Source organism: Arvicanthis niloticus, chromosome 5 (genome assembly GCF_011762505.2).
Source record: "Arvicanthis niloticus isolate mArvNil1 chromosome 5, mArvNil1.pat.X, whole genome shotgun sequence".
Taxonomy (NCBI): Eukaryota; Metazoa; Chordata; class Mammalia; order Rodentia; family Muridae; genus Arvicanthis; species Arvicanthis niloticus.
Window position 1 is genome coordinate 100,496,757 of NC_047662.1, and position 16,801 is coordinate 100,513,557.

Sequence of the window (16,801 nt, forward strand, 5' to 3'; positions counted from 1 at the left end):
ACCTCTGATGTTTGGGCAGTGCTGGTTACTTCCTTCAATGGTCAAATAGATAATCATTATCCTAAGCATCCCATCTTACAATTTGCCTTAACTCAAGCTATCATATTTCCACATATTGTGTCTCAGGAGCCACTCCCAGATAGAATGGTAGTTTATACGGACAGGTATAAAACAGCAGTGGGTGCCTATGTGGTTAATGATAAGGTTACATCCAAACAATACCATGAAACCTCACCTCAAATTGTGGAATGCTTAGTGGTTGGTGTCAGAGGTTCTGGAAATCTTTCCAGGCCCTTTAAATATTGTTTCAGATTCCTTCTATGTGGTTAATGCAGTGAAAGCATTAGAAGTTGCTGGGTTAATTAAGACATCTAGCAGACTTGTAGAAGTTTTTCAAAAGATTTAGCTTACCCTGGCTAAGTGAAGATTCCCTGTCTTTATAACTCATATTAGGGCTCACTCAGGCTTACCGGGACCTATGTCCCGTGGAAATGACCTGGCAGTTCGACCCACAAAGTTGATTGCAATTGCCCTTTAGGCAAAATTAGATTTGGCTAAAGCCTTTCATAAAAGGTTTCATGTGACAGCTGAGACACTACGATGTCGGTTTAACATCTCTAGAAAGGAGGCCAGAGATATCGTGACTCAATGCTAAAACTGCTGTCAATTCCTACCTGTTCCCCATACAGGAATTAACCCTCGGGGAATTAGGCCATTACAGATCTGGCAAATGGATGTTACTCACATCCCATCCTTTGGCAAATTACAATATTTGCATGTCTCCATTGATAACTGTTCTGGAGTTATGTTCGCCTGTCCATTGACTGGAGAAAAGGCGGCCCATGTTATTCAACATTGTCTCGAGGCTTGGAGTGCCTGGGGAAAGCCTAAAATCCTTAAAACTGACAATGGACCAGCCTACACTTCTCAAAAATTTCAACAATTTTGTCGCCATATGGAGGTGACACACCTGACGGGTCTTTTTTACAACCCTCAGGGACAGGGCATCATTGAGCGTGCTCATCGTACCCTTAAAACTTATTTGATAAAACAAAAAGGAGAAGTTGAGGAAGCTCTGCCCACGGTGCTACTCTGGCACTTTTTACCCTCAACTTTTTGAATTTGGACAGTCAGGGCAATACAGTGGCTGATCGCCATTGCCTGGAACCAACTAGGCCAAAAGAAATGATAAAATGGAAAGATGTTTTGACTGGTCAATGGAAAGGCCCAGATCCTATTTTAATAAGATCCAGGGGAGTGGTTTGTGTTTTTCCACAGGAAGAAGACAACCCATTTTGGCTGCCAGAGCAACTGACGTGGCAACTCTCGGTTCCTGAAACCGCACAGGGGATGAGGCCTCTGCTTTCCCTCACTGAGTTGGTACCGCGCTTGATAGGCAATAGGCTGTTCCATCTTAAATATATAGGTAGGGGGAGATGTTGGGAGCCGAGTGAGCGTGACAGCATTCACCATTACAAATGGCGCGGGCATCCTGTCCTCCCACTAGTAAACAACTGACTGCGCAGGTACAAAAGGCAAAAAGCGTGCCAAAGTCACTGCCCATGCCGGGTGTAATCTGCATCATCTGCAGATGCTCTCAGTTCTCATTTGGACTCTCCTAAATCGGGTTCCTAGTATATATAGTGAATTTAGATGGCTATCCTATCTGCTTTTCCAAAACCTATGCCCTTGCCTTCTTAAAAGGCGCCGCTTCTGCTAACTTATACCAATGTAACTTCCTTTATGTCCCAGTGCTGGTCTGCTCTTGTCTATAAGCAGGTCCTAATAGCCAGTATACCACTATGGATCCCTATCCCTGTTCAGAAGTCTGGGACCTTGACTTTATTTCGACAGAAGAGAGATTTTGATATAACTGCAGCCATTATCACTGCTATTACCATCTCTGCAGCTACAGCTGGGACAGTCGGCATAGCCTTGGCTAATCAAGTTGCAGCAGCTACTGTTGTTAATTAAATTTCAGAAAAGACCTCTGAGGCTTTGACCATTCTACAGAAAGTGGATGCATACCTGGCATCAGGCATCCTGTTGGTCAATCAGAGAGTTGATTTGCTCCAAGCCCATGTGGAGCAGCTCACGGATGTGGTTCAAATGAGCTGCGTGTCAGCAACCCCACATCTATGTATTACACCTCTGAGATTTATGAATGATACATTTATTCAAAGCCATAATCTTTCTGCTTATTTACAAGGGAATTGGACTGGGGAGTTGGACCAGGTGCAGCAGCAATTGCAGATCCGGATCTTGAGCCTTGACGGAACACGAGTGGACCCTGTTACCCCTGGCGATTTTACTTCTTGGCTTACCTCTGCTTTTTCTTTCTTTCTTAAAGGGTGGGGATAGGCCTGTTTGGTGCAGCCCTATGTTGTGGATTAGTGTTCATGTTATGGTTGGTCTGTAAGCTCAGAGCCCAACAAAAACGTGACAAGGTCGCTATCGCCCAAGCACTCGTAGCCTTGAGCACACATCTCCCCCTGAAATTTGGCTATCTAGGCTAAGAAAGTAGCTGATGACTGAGACCCTCAGTCGATGCACCCCAAGGGTTCAGCCCATTGCACTGGGTCGATGAGAGGTCTAAGTCTAGCCAGCCCTTGCCTGAATAACTGTGGTACCTGAATATTTAGAGGTGTTGCGAGTGGGTACTCGACAGTGAATGTTCCACGAGTGTGGATAGATTTCCCCGAAAGTATGCCTGATTGCACAAAGGTTTGATGCCAAGAAACCTCCCCTGGTGGTGCCCCAGGGTGGAGGTTCCCTTTCCCCGCCAAAAGGCATCGAGATGGGTATGGGAAGTATTCCTCATTGCACGACTACGAGAGAAGAAACCCATTACAATATCTCATTTTGCACAGGGGATCAGGCCTCTGCTTTCCCTCACTGAGTTGGTACCGGGCTTGATAGGCAATAGGCTGTTCCATCTTAAATATATAGATAGGGGGAGATGTTGGGAGCTGCGTGAGCATGACAGCATTTGCCATTACAAGATGGCGCGGACATCCTGTCCTCCCACTAGTAAACAACTGACTCCGCAGGTGCAAAAGGCAAAAAGTGCGCCAAAGTCACTGCCCATGCCGGGGCATAATATGGGGTGATGAGTGAACAGCCAATCAGAAGTGAACACGCCACTCTAGGGTACATATAGCAGTGCCTTTCCCGGGCTTTGGGTCTTTCCGCTTCTGCTGATACAAGAATAAAACCTCGTTGTAGTAACCACCCGAACACTGCCTCATGTGTCTCTTTCACTGGCGAAGGGGACTCAAAAAGGGGCGTGGAACACATGGTAATGCAGGAGACAGAGGGCATCAGTCCATGTAAGAAGCTGAAAATCGAGGCCAGGAGGTAGGAATGAGTCTGTAAAAGAGCAAGCCCCTGGAACCATGAGTCTTAACACTTCACTACAGAAGGGCCAACAGCAGCTGCTCAGACCCTGACTGACATGGCCAGCAAGTTGTGAGGCCTGACTGTACTACTATTCCTCTGGGAACCCTAGAATTGTCCTACAGCCTTTCATGAAAGCAAGTGTGATAAAGTTCTGGAATCCAGAGGGCAGAGGACAAAGACACAAGATCTGACAAATGCCTTGTGCAGGAGGATTCCTCCCTGCTCACAATCCAAGTTCCTATCCACTGTTATAGTTGCTTCCAGAACTCCTGACAGCAAGTGTACACACACACACACACACACACACACAGACACACACGTGTACTTGCTTGCTTGTATCCTCAACATGTAACTCCAAGCCTCCAAAACATTAAATAGGGATGCTACAGGCTAAGTGAGCTGTGTCTCCCCACCTCAGATGCTAGTCTAAAGAAGTCTGGCCACCCATGCTTTCTTAGCCAGCTGTAAGGGTAGGTGTTCCCATAACCTCCATCTTGGGCTCAGTGGTATACATGACTGGCTTGCAAAACTCAAGAAAAATTTTCATTTACTAGTTTAAATATCATTTTTGGTTTCTGTGTGTTTACCACATTACCACAATCTCATGCTCACTTTGTAGATTTGTTGGGAGCAATAGACAGCACAAGACACGAAAAGCCATTATACTGGTACCTCTTAGTGGCACCAGTGCCTCATTGATATCAAAGCATAGCAAATCCAGTTTTTACTGAAAACTCATCAAACACAGAAATTGTCACCAGTCATTTATTGATTTGCAGACACCAATACAGCTGGAAACAACAGAGAAATGATGTACTGAAGTATCAGAAGCAACCATGCAGCTGCTGCCTGTCATCCAGACAGGAACTTCTCCTCACCTGCTCTGAGGCTAGCACTTAAGACTCACAGTCTAGCTTGTGGGGGAGAGAAAACAGCCCCTTCTATTCATTGGCTGGAGCTAGATATCACAAATGCCTCCTGCAGGAGGATTCCTCCCTGCTCACAACAGAGAAATTTTTGGAAGGAGGGACCAGCCCATTGTGGGTGGTGCCATCCCTGGGCAGGTGGTCCTGGGTTCTCTAAGAAAGCAGGCTGAGCAAGCAATGGGGAGCAAGCCAGTAAGCAGCACCCTCCGTGACCTCTGCATCAGCTCCTGCTTCCAGGTTCCTGCATTGTTTGAGTTCCTGTCCTAACTTCTACAACTTAGTTTTCAGTTATGGTGTTTCACTGAAGCAATAGAAACCCTAATTAAGACACACACCTGGCTTTAAAGGCATTTTATTTATTTATTTATTTATTTATTTATTTATTCATTTATTTATTTATCGGTGTGTGTGCACACATGGCTCACAGGAAATTAAGGGAATAACTTGCAGAAGTAGGTTCTCTCCTTCTACCATGTAGGTCCCTGGGATTAAACTCATCACCTTTACTCACACAGCCTTCTTTTTGGTCCCACCTCCATCTTTAATTTTTTTTCTGAGACAAAGTCCCAATCTGTAGCCCATGCTAGCTTTGAAATGTGATCCTCCTGCCTCATCCTCTTGTGTTGAGGGATGGTATGCATATGCCATAGAAGGAAGAGTAAGAGAAGGTCAGAGATCCCTTTCTCTACATTCTTCTGTGTTAATTAACTTTTATTAACTGAATAATGTAAATGTAATTTGTATTTGTCTGATTTAATTGTTATCTTGGAGGCTTGTTGCTGAATAAGCTCACCCTTTCTAGTTCCTTTTGAACTCTGGCTGGTTGGTTCAACTCAGCTGTTCTGGCTCAAACTCCTCTCCAAGCTGATTGACTCAGTTTGGTTTCTCTCATCTTCTCACTGAATTGTTTTGCTTGTCTCACATTAACTCTAACAGTTTTGTTCTAATCTTCTGGCTCCTTATTCTCTGGCTCCAACTGCCTCTGCTGCCCTGCACTGAACTGCATGAACTCATGAATAAACTCAACTCCTCTGTACCTCACTCACTGCACTCACTGCACTGACTCAATTGATTGACTCTCTCTCTCCCTCTGCTGCTCTTGAATAGCCTCTCTTTTCTGTGCTGTTCCCATGAGAGCTGGCTGTATCCTATCTCTGACTCACTCTGTCAAATCTTCCTCTGATTCATCACTTTGTCTGTCCCTCAATAAGATGTCACTTTCAAACATGGCTGCTTCCTTTGCAAATTAATTTTACCTTAAAGGTGTGTACTAAGGGTGTGCCTGTATTCTAGACAGATCACATAGACCTAAGTCTTTAGATATAATCCCTTTCCAGAGCAGCCAGCTATCTTGCTAGATTAAAATTTCTCTGCAGAACAATATGCCTGAGAAGACTAATTTATAATGAGAAAACTGTTTTGAGATGACTGTCTCATAGAATCAAATCTGATCTTGAACAGTTTTGTTATCAAGTGTGACTTTGAACTTGTAATCCACCTGGCTCCAGCTTCTGAGTGCTAAGATTGCAGACATGAGCCATCACACCTAGTTTAGGTAGGGCAAGCTGTAGCATGAAGCCATGGACTCCAGCATGTTAGGTTCTCTATCAGCTGAGCTACACCCCTGGACCCTGAGAAAACCTTATTTCAGCTCACAGATTTCAGTCCATGGTTATTTGGCTTCTGGGCCTGTGGTGAGCCAGCATGCTATGGTGGGGAGCATGTGGGGGAGGGCAGACATCCACCTCATGACAGGTGAGGAGGAAAGGAGAAAAGACTCTGCTGTCTCCTGCAGGGTACCTGCCTGTGACCAGCACACCTCCCACTAGACTTCTGCCTCTTCATGTGTCTCCTATCTCTTAATAGCATCAAGCTGGGTCTAAGTTTACAGCAATGTCTTCTTGGATACTCCAGATCCAAACTGTAAGTGCTATCTGAGTATTTTAAACTGAGGAGTTTAAAATACTCGGTAGGCCAAGATGGCAACATGTCATTTACCTCGTAGGGGTATTTCAGCCTTCTGTGACTATTTCTCCCCTGTACCTGCTACCCAGAAAGCTCTCTAAATCTTGCTTTTTCTCACATCTAAGTGTTTCTCAAGGTTACCCTGGCTTTTATCCCTATTAGCCTTCATCCTGGACTAGGTCCACACAGTTCACAGTGCCCAGCCTCTGGGCAGGTTTCTGGCCTGCTCAGTCATAGCTCAGTCTACCCCCAGCCTGATAACTGAAACCCCACTTACCTTTATTTTCCCCAGAATAAAAGACAGCATTCAAGAACAAAAGCAGAAAATTAACACATGTGAGCAGCAAACAACAAAATTAAAATAGAGAGTTGAATTTAGGTTGACTAATTTCTTGTCCCATTTTCCTTATCATGACTTACCTTTCTCAAAGGTAAATTCATGATCACCTTCTGATTTTTCAGTCGACCCTTCTTCCAGTAATGTCTCTTACTGGATCTCTCGTTCTTGTTGTCTCTTGTTGAGTGCCAAACTGTAGCGCTTATTGGAGCCCCACGTTAGGCGCCAAACTGTAACGGCCTACTCTGTTCCACAGGTCAGGGTTTAGCAAGAGATAGTGGGGGGGGGGGGAAGAAGGGGAAGAGACACTAAGAATAGAGACAAGCCAGAGGATCTATGGTCAAGTCTCCTTTACGGAAAGGAAATCTGGGGTATTTATAGGCTTTTGCCACTTGCCTTGTAGGCGCGTGGATACCATGTACCTTGCAGGTGTGGATACCATGTGCACCTTGTAGGCATATATGGCGTGGATAGCATGTGGATAGCTGCTTTCTAGCTGCTTTCTGCTAAAAGTCAGCTCCCAACAGGACATAAAAATGGAAGTAAAAACAATAAAGAAATCTCAAAGGAAGACTGTCCTGGAGATAGAAAACCTAGGAAAAAGATCAGGAATCACAGATGCAAGCATCACCAACAGAATACAAGAGATAGAAGAGAGAATCTCAGGTGTAGACGATACCATTGAAAAAAATTGACACAACTGTCAAAGGAAACGCAAAATGCAAAAAGTTCTTAACACAAAACATCCAGGAAATCCAGGACACAATGAGAAGGCCAAACCTAAGAATAATAGATATAGAAGAGACTGAAGATTCCCAACTTAAAGGGTCAATAAATATCTTCAACAAAATTATAGAAGAAAACTTCCCTAACCTAAAGAATGAGATGCCCATAAACATACAAGAAGCCTATATAACGCCAAATAGACTAGACCAGAAAAGAAATACCTCCCATCACATAATAATCAAAACACCAAATGCACAAAACAAAGAAAGAAGATTAAATGCAGTAAGGGGAAAAGGCCAAGTAACATATAAAGGCAAACCCATCAGAATTACACCAGACTTCTCACTGGATACTATAAAATTGAGAAGATGCTGGACAGATGTTATACAGACCCTAAGAGAACACAAATGCCAGCCCAGGCTACTATACCCAGCAAAACTCTCAATTACCATAGATGGAGAAACCAAGATATTCCATGACAAATCCAAATTTACACAATATCTTACCACAAACCCAGCACTACAAAGAATAATAGCAGAAAAGCTCCAATACAAGGATGGAAATTATACCCTAGAAAAAGCAAGAAAATAATCCTCTTCCAACAACTCCAAAAGAAGATAGCCACACAAAGATAACTTCACCTCTAATAACAAAAATAACAGGAAGTAACAATCACTGTTCCTTAATATCTCTTAACATCAATGGACTCAATTCCCCAATAAAAAGACATAGACTAATGGACTGAATATGTAAACAGGACCCAGCATTTTGCTGCATACAGGAAACCCACCTCAGTGACAAAGACAGACACTACCTTTGAGTAAAAGGCTGGAAAACAATTTTTCAAGCAAATGGTCCTAAGACACAAGCTGGAGTAGCCATTCTAAATCCTCCAGCCTGAGAACACAAAGGAGGAACTCATGGCTCCACCTGTATAGGCAGTTGAGGGTGGCCTTGCCAGGCATCAGTGGAAGTGGACGGCTTTGGTGCCTGAAAGTTTTGGATTCCCTAGTGTTGGGGAATTTGAGAGCAGGGAGGTGGGAATGGGAGGGTGGTGGGAGCACACCATCACAGAAACTCCCAGAATTATATGGATTAGACATGACAGAGGCAGGCCCCCAGAAGACTAGATTCCAGAGTTCAAACAAAACATTATCTTGATACTAAAATTTGTTTTGAGAATTGTATATTGCAGAGTATACAGCCTGGATGTATCTACTCATCGAGCAACCCGAGAAGACCTGCTCAAACTTCTGATGTCCTGGAACTCCAGCTGGATGCAGTAAAGACACAGTATCACAGGCTTATCAATTTACTCTTCCCCCTGCCCCTCTTTTAATATCTCAACACCTGTTATCAGCTTGAAGAAGTTCATGAAGAGTCGGCGCCCCTATTCCCTGGGCTTGGGGACTGAGGTGGTTAATATTGGGCTGTCTTTCTAGGGAAAAGTAGTGGGTTTGTTGGAACAGGGAGGATTAGCTAGGATTTATCACATAGCCATAACCTATTGGTAGAAATATGTATAATTGTTATTAAGATAAAGTTATAATTTCTTAAACGGTACAAAATTTACTTTGAAATCAAATTTAAGGTTTTCATTGGTATGAGCTTCTTATTGATATAAAAGTGAGATGAATATTGATACTCTCATGGGCATTGTGCCTGTATAACACATTTAGGAATACAAGGCTTAGATCTAGTCCTTCTTTAACTTTTTAAACTGATTTGAGATGGTTAGCCTGTGAGTTAAGGGCCTATAGCAAATTCATGGCTTTGAGTTTATTGTTAGGGTGTTTTCTATATTTTATTTAGAAATTACTGAAAAGAGTTAACATACAACAGTCCAGATTGCCTTACCTGGATAGTTGGTTTTCAAAACATCAGAAGTCTACAGAATTGACGTTACAAACATTTCTGTATTAATGTTAATTTTGATTAGAGACTTGTCTGCTCCTGATAGCTTCCTGCCTTGAATTCTAAGAAGAAATTGAGCATCTTTAGAGTTACTACAGTGGTGGTGAGACAGCCACTAGGCAAGAATTGCCTCTTTTCATCTACAGGCAAATTACTGTCCAAAAAAAGGACACACATGCGGAATAGTTGACTGATTACATCTCCCAAGTCAGAATAATCCGCCCTTAATAATTCTGCATCACTATGTCTGTCAGATGATCCTGGGCCAGAAGGCTGAAGATCAGATGTTCCAATGTTCTGTAGTATAGGGACTGTCCAGGTGTTCAGCGGTCTCTATAAATTGGCTAAGTTTTAGAAGCTATGCTTTGTGCTTCCCATAATTTCAGCTAACTCAGTCATTCTGGATTTCTGATGGGGTTGAAGACTTATAGTCTCATAGCCAATTTCGGCTATGTACTTTGAGAGAAAAGATTTGAAAGGATGGTTTTCAGCTGACATTCATTCTAAAGCCAAGAAAAAAGTCAAGTTCAGAACTAAGTCTTTTATTTAGGAGAGATGACAGAGGTTCTGGTTAGTCAACAAAATGATGGACTGGATATTAGGTCTATCTTGTACCTTACTGACACAAATTGGTATAGTTATGCTCTAAGTGTATTTTGAGAGAAAAGTTTTATTTTAACAGGAAGGGTGATATATAGGAAGAGCTAAGGTGGGAGGAGTAAGGAGAGGAAGAGGAGGAGAAGGAGAGGAGGAGCTAAGAGACGAGAGAGAGAGACAGAGAGAGAGAGAGAGAGAGAGAGAGAGAGAGAGAGAGAGAGAGAAACATGGAGGCAGATGTTTGAGTGTCTCTGCCAGTCAAAGATAGTTGATATATCTAGGTTGGGTATTGGGTTACTTCTGATTGTATGGGTATCTTGTTGGTGAGCATTACCAAACTTACTTTGATTAACATTTTTTTAAAGTTACTAATAATACAAAAAGAAAAAAAAAAAAAAGAAAACAAGCCTCTGCTTATAGGTTTCTAAATTAGATTCGTGTAAGTAATTATATACATAGCCAATAAAAAATCTTTCAAAATTCAAAATAATAAAAACAAAAAAAAATTTTAAGTGAATAAAAATTTTTACAGAATAAAAAAGGCAATTCAGTCTTAGGATCTCCGAGGTTTCATTAAAAATGGACAAATGATTTCACTGAATATTTCTCAAAAAAAAAAAAGATGTGCCAGCAACCCAGGGTATGGTGGGGCACATCTGTAACTCCAGCATGTAGGCAGACATGCATGGCAGTGCACATATGTAATGCCAGCACTGAGGCGGCAGGGCCATGGCAGTGACATCTACAACACCAGCACTGGTGGAGGCATGGTGGTGCACACCTGTAACGCCAGCACTCAGAGATGTCACCAGAGCACCACATGCTGTTCCAGAGGACCCAGGTTCTATTCCCAGCACCCACAGGATAGCTCATAAGTGTTCATAGTTCTAGTTCCAGGGGACCTGATGCTCTCTTCTGGCCTCCAAGGGCACCAGCATGCATGTGGTACACAGACATGCATGGAGACAAAATCATACTGTAGCCACAGTTTTGGCTACTTTACTGGATTCTTCCCCCTACCACCCTACTCCACCTTATCCCTTCCAACCCCCAACACTAGGTAGGAGAAACAGAAAGCCAAAGGGGATAGGAGGCATCAGTCTCTTTAGACTATTCTGCTGATTAAGGCATCGAGTTCCCTGGGGCAAGTCCAATCTTCACCATCGTCAGGATATCTCCAACCAGCAATTCAGCAAACAGCAACAAGCAGCAGAAGGAGGACAAGGAGGGAGAGGAGGAGCAGGGGGAACAGGAGAAGAGGAAAAGGAGGAGAAGCAGAAGCAGCAGCAGGAGAAGGAAGAGGAGGAAAAGGAGGAGAAGCAGAACAGCAGCTGCCATCTCTCTCAAGGCCCTGGCATTTTTATAGTCTCTCAATAATCCCCAGAATTCTAAACATAAACATCTTCAGCTGGCAAAATAATGCCCCTGCCAGAGCACAAAACAAACTATAGTCGGCTGCTGTGCACAATCTGATGCAGCCCCATATCCCACACTTGGGATTAAAACAAATCATATTCACACAACATTTCTGTGTTTTTAAAGAAGTAAAAATTCGCACTACAACATCCATACATAATCTTTAAAGAGTAAGAGTGCAAAGATCTTTGCAAAAGGGTCAGAATGAAGACTTCATCTAATTTTAGATGGGCATCTGGTATGTCTTCCTAACATTTGATAACAGTAATTTAGTTCAATGATTTCCTTTAATGAATCCATTCAAATAAAATAAATCCATAAAAATAAAATAGGAGGTAGAGAGATAGCTCGCTGTTAAGAGCACTGGCTGCTCTTCCAGGGGACCTGGGTTCAATTCCCAGCACCCACATGGCAGCTCGTAGCTGTCTGTAACTTCATTTCCAGTAACTCAGTTCCTGAGGCTCTGACACCCTCACAGTGACATGCATACAGATAAAACGCCAATGCATATGAAATAAAAATAAGTTCATAAAATAAATGTAAAAGAATGGCAAGCACAATAGAAATGATTTGTGTATCAACTAATGAATGGAGAAACAAGACATGGCATAATGAAATTCTGTTAAGTAGTAGGAAGAAATGAAATGTTGGTACACACCACCTCCTGGTACCTCAGAACATGGCACTATGCAAGAGAATCCAGACACAGGAGAATTTACATTATAAGAAATGTCAACCGATAGGGAAACCCATAAACAGAAAGTGGATGGGTGATTGCCAGAGACTGGAGGGAGGAGCAGGCAGAGCTAATAGTTACAGCATTTCCCTGAGGGCTACTGGAACTATTCTAGAATTTTACTGTGGCAATGGCTGCAGAAGCTTGCAAATACCAAAAACTACTGAATTTCTTTTTGGTGTTTCTTTTGAGATGGAGTGTCCCTAAGTAGTCCAGGCTAGCCTGGAACTTGCAATCCTTTTGCCTTGGCCTCCAAAGTTTATGTGGATCAATTTGTGGCAACAGCCCATCATGGCGTGGTGGCAAGAGCTGGAGGAGGCAGCTGGTTACGTGGCATCTGTGGTCAGAGCAAGCTGTGGGAAATGAATGTTCTCTTCCTTTTTTTTCAGTTTAGATCCCTAGGCCACAGACTAGCTCCACCCCCATTTAAGGTGGGTCTTCCCACTGTAATTAACCTAATTTAGAAAAAAATGCTCACAGACATACCCAGATATTTGTTTCCATGGCGATTTTTAAAATTCTGTCAAGTTAAGAAGCTTCCTCATCTCAACTTCCTACTCCAAGCTCTGGGGATTGAGTTCCATCCCTGGAAGCTTCCCTTTTCCAGAAGACACAGAAATGGGATCCTACAATGGAGAGCTTCTTCTTAGTCCATTGGGAGTGATGGACTGGGTAGTAGTGGTACACACCTTGATCATCATTGAGAGCCAATGGCCAAGCATTAACACTAGTGTGTGTGTGTGTGTGTGTGTGTGTGTGTGTGTGTGTGTGTGTGTGTGTGTGTCTTTGAATCTGGGATTAGACACCAATACCACTTAATCCAATGTAACCCATACTTTATTGAAGGCATTGTGATTACAGCAGGAAGTTTCACAATAGGATGAGGTTAAAAATGAGAGAATGCACATGTCCCCACACCCACCACACAGCAGCAAGCCAACAGGCAACACTGTTGCTTTCACTATTGCTGACGTAGCACATGCCCTGCCAGGATGTTTGAATCCTAGGCGAGGGCAGAGATCACCCCCTAAGCTGCTCATCCTTCAGTGTTGGCGTTCCCCTGAGGACATACTTTCGGTTCTAGTTTTGGGTTTTTCCTAGGTTGGCCATTTTCTTTTATTTAGCATCCTAATTTAGCCAGTTCTAGACATGTTAGCCTTCCTAATGGGGAGATACAACTGAGAGCCTTTATAGAGTGCACATCACCACAAGACCAAGACTGATTCAAATTATAAGCAATTCACCTTGCCTACTCCTCACTACCACAACACGAAAGCCTTGGTTACTGCAGCTTATTTCTGTTTTGTGTGTGAATGTGCATGCATGTGCGTGCCTGAGTGTTTGTGTGTGTATGTGTGTGTGTGTGTGTGCATCTTTGTGTGTGCACACATGTGCTATAAGCACATGAAAATGTGGGTGCATATTTATTTTTGCACAATTCAGAGCCCATAAGAAGACACTGAGTGTCTTTCTCTGTTATATTTTGTACTAGGATTGTGACACAGGATCTCCCTGACCCAGAGGCTCTCTGTTTTGGCTCGGCTGGTTGGCCAGAGAGAGCTTGGGATCCGTCTACCTGTCTCTGCCACCTGCTACTGGGGCTATGCCCAGAGAACTGTGCCAGGCTTTTTATGTTAATGCTAGGAATTCTAAGGTCGGCATCCTTACTGAGTAAGCACCACCACCCTTTGAGTCTCCCAGCCCCCAGCAGTCTCTTTGGGTGGGTTCTTTATACTATCTTCAACAAGGAAAACAGCAAGCTTTAGACTCAGACAGCTTTTTGTGATTATTAAATCTGGAAGTTTAAAACTAGTGTGGGGCTGGAGAGATGGCTCAGTGGCTAAGAGCACAGAGATCCTGAGTTCAATTCCCAGCAATCACAGGGTGGCTCACAACCATCTGTAATGGGGATCTGATGCCCTCTTCTGGTGTGTCTGAAGACAGCCACAGTGTACTCACAGACATACAATAAATAAATAAATCTTTTTTAAAAAACCTGTGGTGGCCAAGGGACCTAGTGACTGCAGTTGGTAGGAAGCAAAGACAGATGAGTAATCTAAGCAGGGAGGTGGAAATTCTAAGGACTCAAAAATAAAGTTCTGGAGTTCAAAACCGCTGTGGCTAAAATGAAAAGTGCCTGATGAGCTCAAGAGCAGCCTGGATATGGCTGAGGAGAGGATTTCTGAACTTAGGCAATGTCCATAGACACGTTCAAATGCAACTAGAAGGAAAGAACATCCAAGAACTAGAAGCTAAGGCTGCTACAGAAAGTCCAATAGAATGTCAGGAGGAGAAGAAGAAGGAGGAGGAGGAGGAGGAGGAGGAGGAGGAGGAGGAGGAGGAGGAGGAGGAGGAGAAGGAGGAGGAGGAGGAAGAAGGGGACGGGGACGGGGAAGGGGAAGGGAAAGAGGAAGAAGAGAAGAGGAAGAAGAGGATGAGGAGGAAGAAGAAAGAAAAAGTCTTAGGAGAGTGTGAAGGACTCTGAAGTTGATTTGGAGAATGGCAGCCTCTGCAGGAAGTGAAACTGGGATCTGTGCCTATGCCAGATGTGGAGCACACCTGGAATCCCAGTGCTTGGAAGGTCAAGGCAGGAAGACTGGGACTTCAAGGTCATCCTTGGCTACATGGAAAGTTTGTAGCCAACCTAGGCAATGAGAAACCAGTCTCAAAAAGCAAGCAGACAAGCAAACAAACAGATGGCCTATAACTAGACTTATTTGCTGATGTTTTTATATAAAGACCTTTTCCTTGCCTGTGAATATAGTAATTACTGGGCCCTTAAATAATCCATCCCTGTGACACACTATCTACAGTTTTAAATTTTACTTAATTTTTAAAAATGTTCTTCTTTTTATTTATGTGTATGTGTGTGCATCTTGGTACCCCCAGAGGCAAAAAGAGGGTGCTGGGCCTCCTGGTTAATTTTTTCTTTAATTAAAAAAAAAATGTCCGTGAGTGTTTTGCCTGCATGTATGTCTGTGCATCATGTGGTCTCTGGAGCCCACAGAGGCAGAAGATGACATCAGATCATTTAGAACTGTAATTATAGGTCATTGTGAGCTGCCATGGGGGTCCTGGGCAGCACACCGAGACCTTCTACAAGAGCACCAAGTGCCCTCAACCACTGAGCCATCTCTCCAGCTCCTTAATTTTTTAAAGAGTAAGAATGCTTCAGTCTTGGAGAGCCCGATGAGCCCTGCTTAGCTGATGCTGTGGACTGTGTTCTCCTGGTGTCCTCTACCCCTCTGGCTCCTATACTCCTTCCTCCCCTTCTTCTGCAGGGTTCCCTGAACACAGTTGGATGTTTGGCTGAGGGTCTCTGTATCTGCTCACAACCATGAAGCCTGCATGGGTCTGCACCAGGCCCTCTGCATACGTGCCCTGGTTCTTTAGCTTGGGGTTTCTGTTAGATTCCTAACAATCTGAGTGGGAATGTTCCTGAATCTTTTGCCTGACTGTGGGACCTTTTCCTCCTACTGGGTTGCCCTGTTCATCCTTGATGTGAGGGTTTGTGCCTAGTCTTACTGCATCTTGTTATACAATGTTCGGCTGATATCCCTGGGAGGCCTGCTCTTTTCTGAAGTAACAGTGACCTGGGGCTGAGGGACTGGGAGGAGGGGATGGAGGGGAAGCTGTGGTCAGGATATATTTATTGTACAAGAGAAGAATAAATAAACATAAATAACAACAACAAAGAGTCCACCAGTTTGAGAGTGGGGTAGGAATATGGGAAGGGTTGGAGGGAGGAAGGGGAAGAGAAGGAGAGAGTGGTGTAATTCTATTTGAATTAAAATGTATTTTTTGTAAAAGATTAAGAATGCAAAGACTTCTGCAAAAGAAGCGTCAGCATCTTCCTAACATTTGATGACAGCAATTTACTTCAATATTTTGCCTTTAATGGAGCCATTCAAACAATTCAACTGTAGTTTTTATGAAACTAAACCCTTTCTACCCCCCTTTAAGCTCAGGGTGTATAATTTATTTGTCTATTTAATAGTGTGTGTGTGTGTGTGTGTGTGTGTGTGTGTGTGTGTGCACTTTGTTCAGGGCTTGCGTCAATGTGTTTGGTGCACATGTACATAGAGCCTGGAAAACAAACTCTGGTGTCCCTCCTGAGCAATGCTGTCCTCCTTATCCGAGACAAGCCCTCTCAGTGACATGGAGTACACCACGCAGGCTAAGCTGGTAGGGCAGCAAGTCTGATCTGCCTGTCTACCTCCTCAGTACCGAGATTTCAAGTGTGAGCAGAGTGCCAGACTTTTCTACGTTGGTTCTGAGGATCAAACTCAGGTGCTGTTGCTTGCAACACAAGTACATTACAGACTACACCATCTCCCCAGCTCCAATCTGCTTAAACTAAATTGATTGTTAGGATTGTCAGTCAGCTTGAGGAGGCCTCTTTGTGCGGCTCACAGCCAGGAGGAACAGATGCACTGCACAGCCTGCAGCCTGACTGACATGGGCAGTGGGCCACCATGCTGCAGAGATGGCTGAAGTTAGCTAAACAGGGTGTGTGTGTTGGGGGGCATATGTTAAAAACACTTCCACAGTTCTCCAAAGGTGACAAGGACTGCTGATAGTAATCTGTAAATTCAAACCCTTCCTGTCCCCTTATCCACACACTCCTTTACTGTGGGAAGGGCTTCTTTTTCAAACCCAAATCCTTAGTAACCACCCAGAGCCTACATGGAGCAAGAGGACATTGGGACAAAAGAGCACTTAGCATCCAACAACTGTAAGCAGCAGCCTGGGAGCATCAGAGAAACGGTGTGCCTGCCCCAGCTA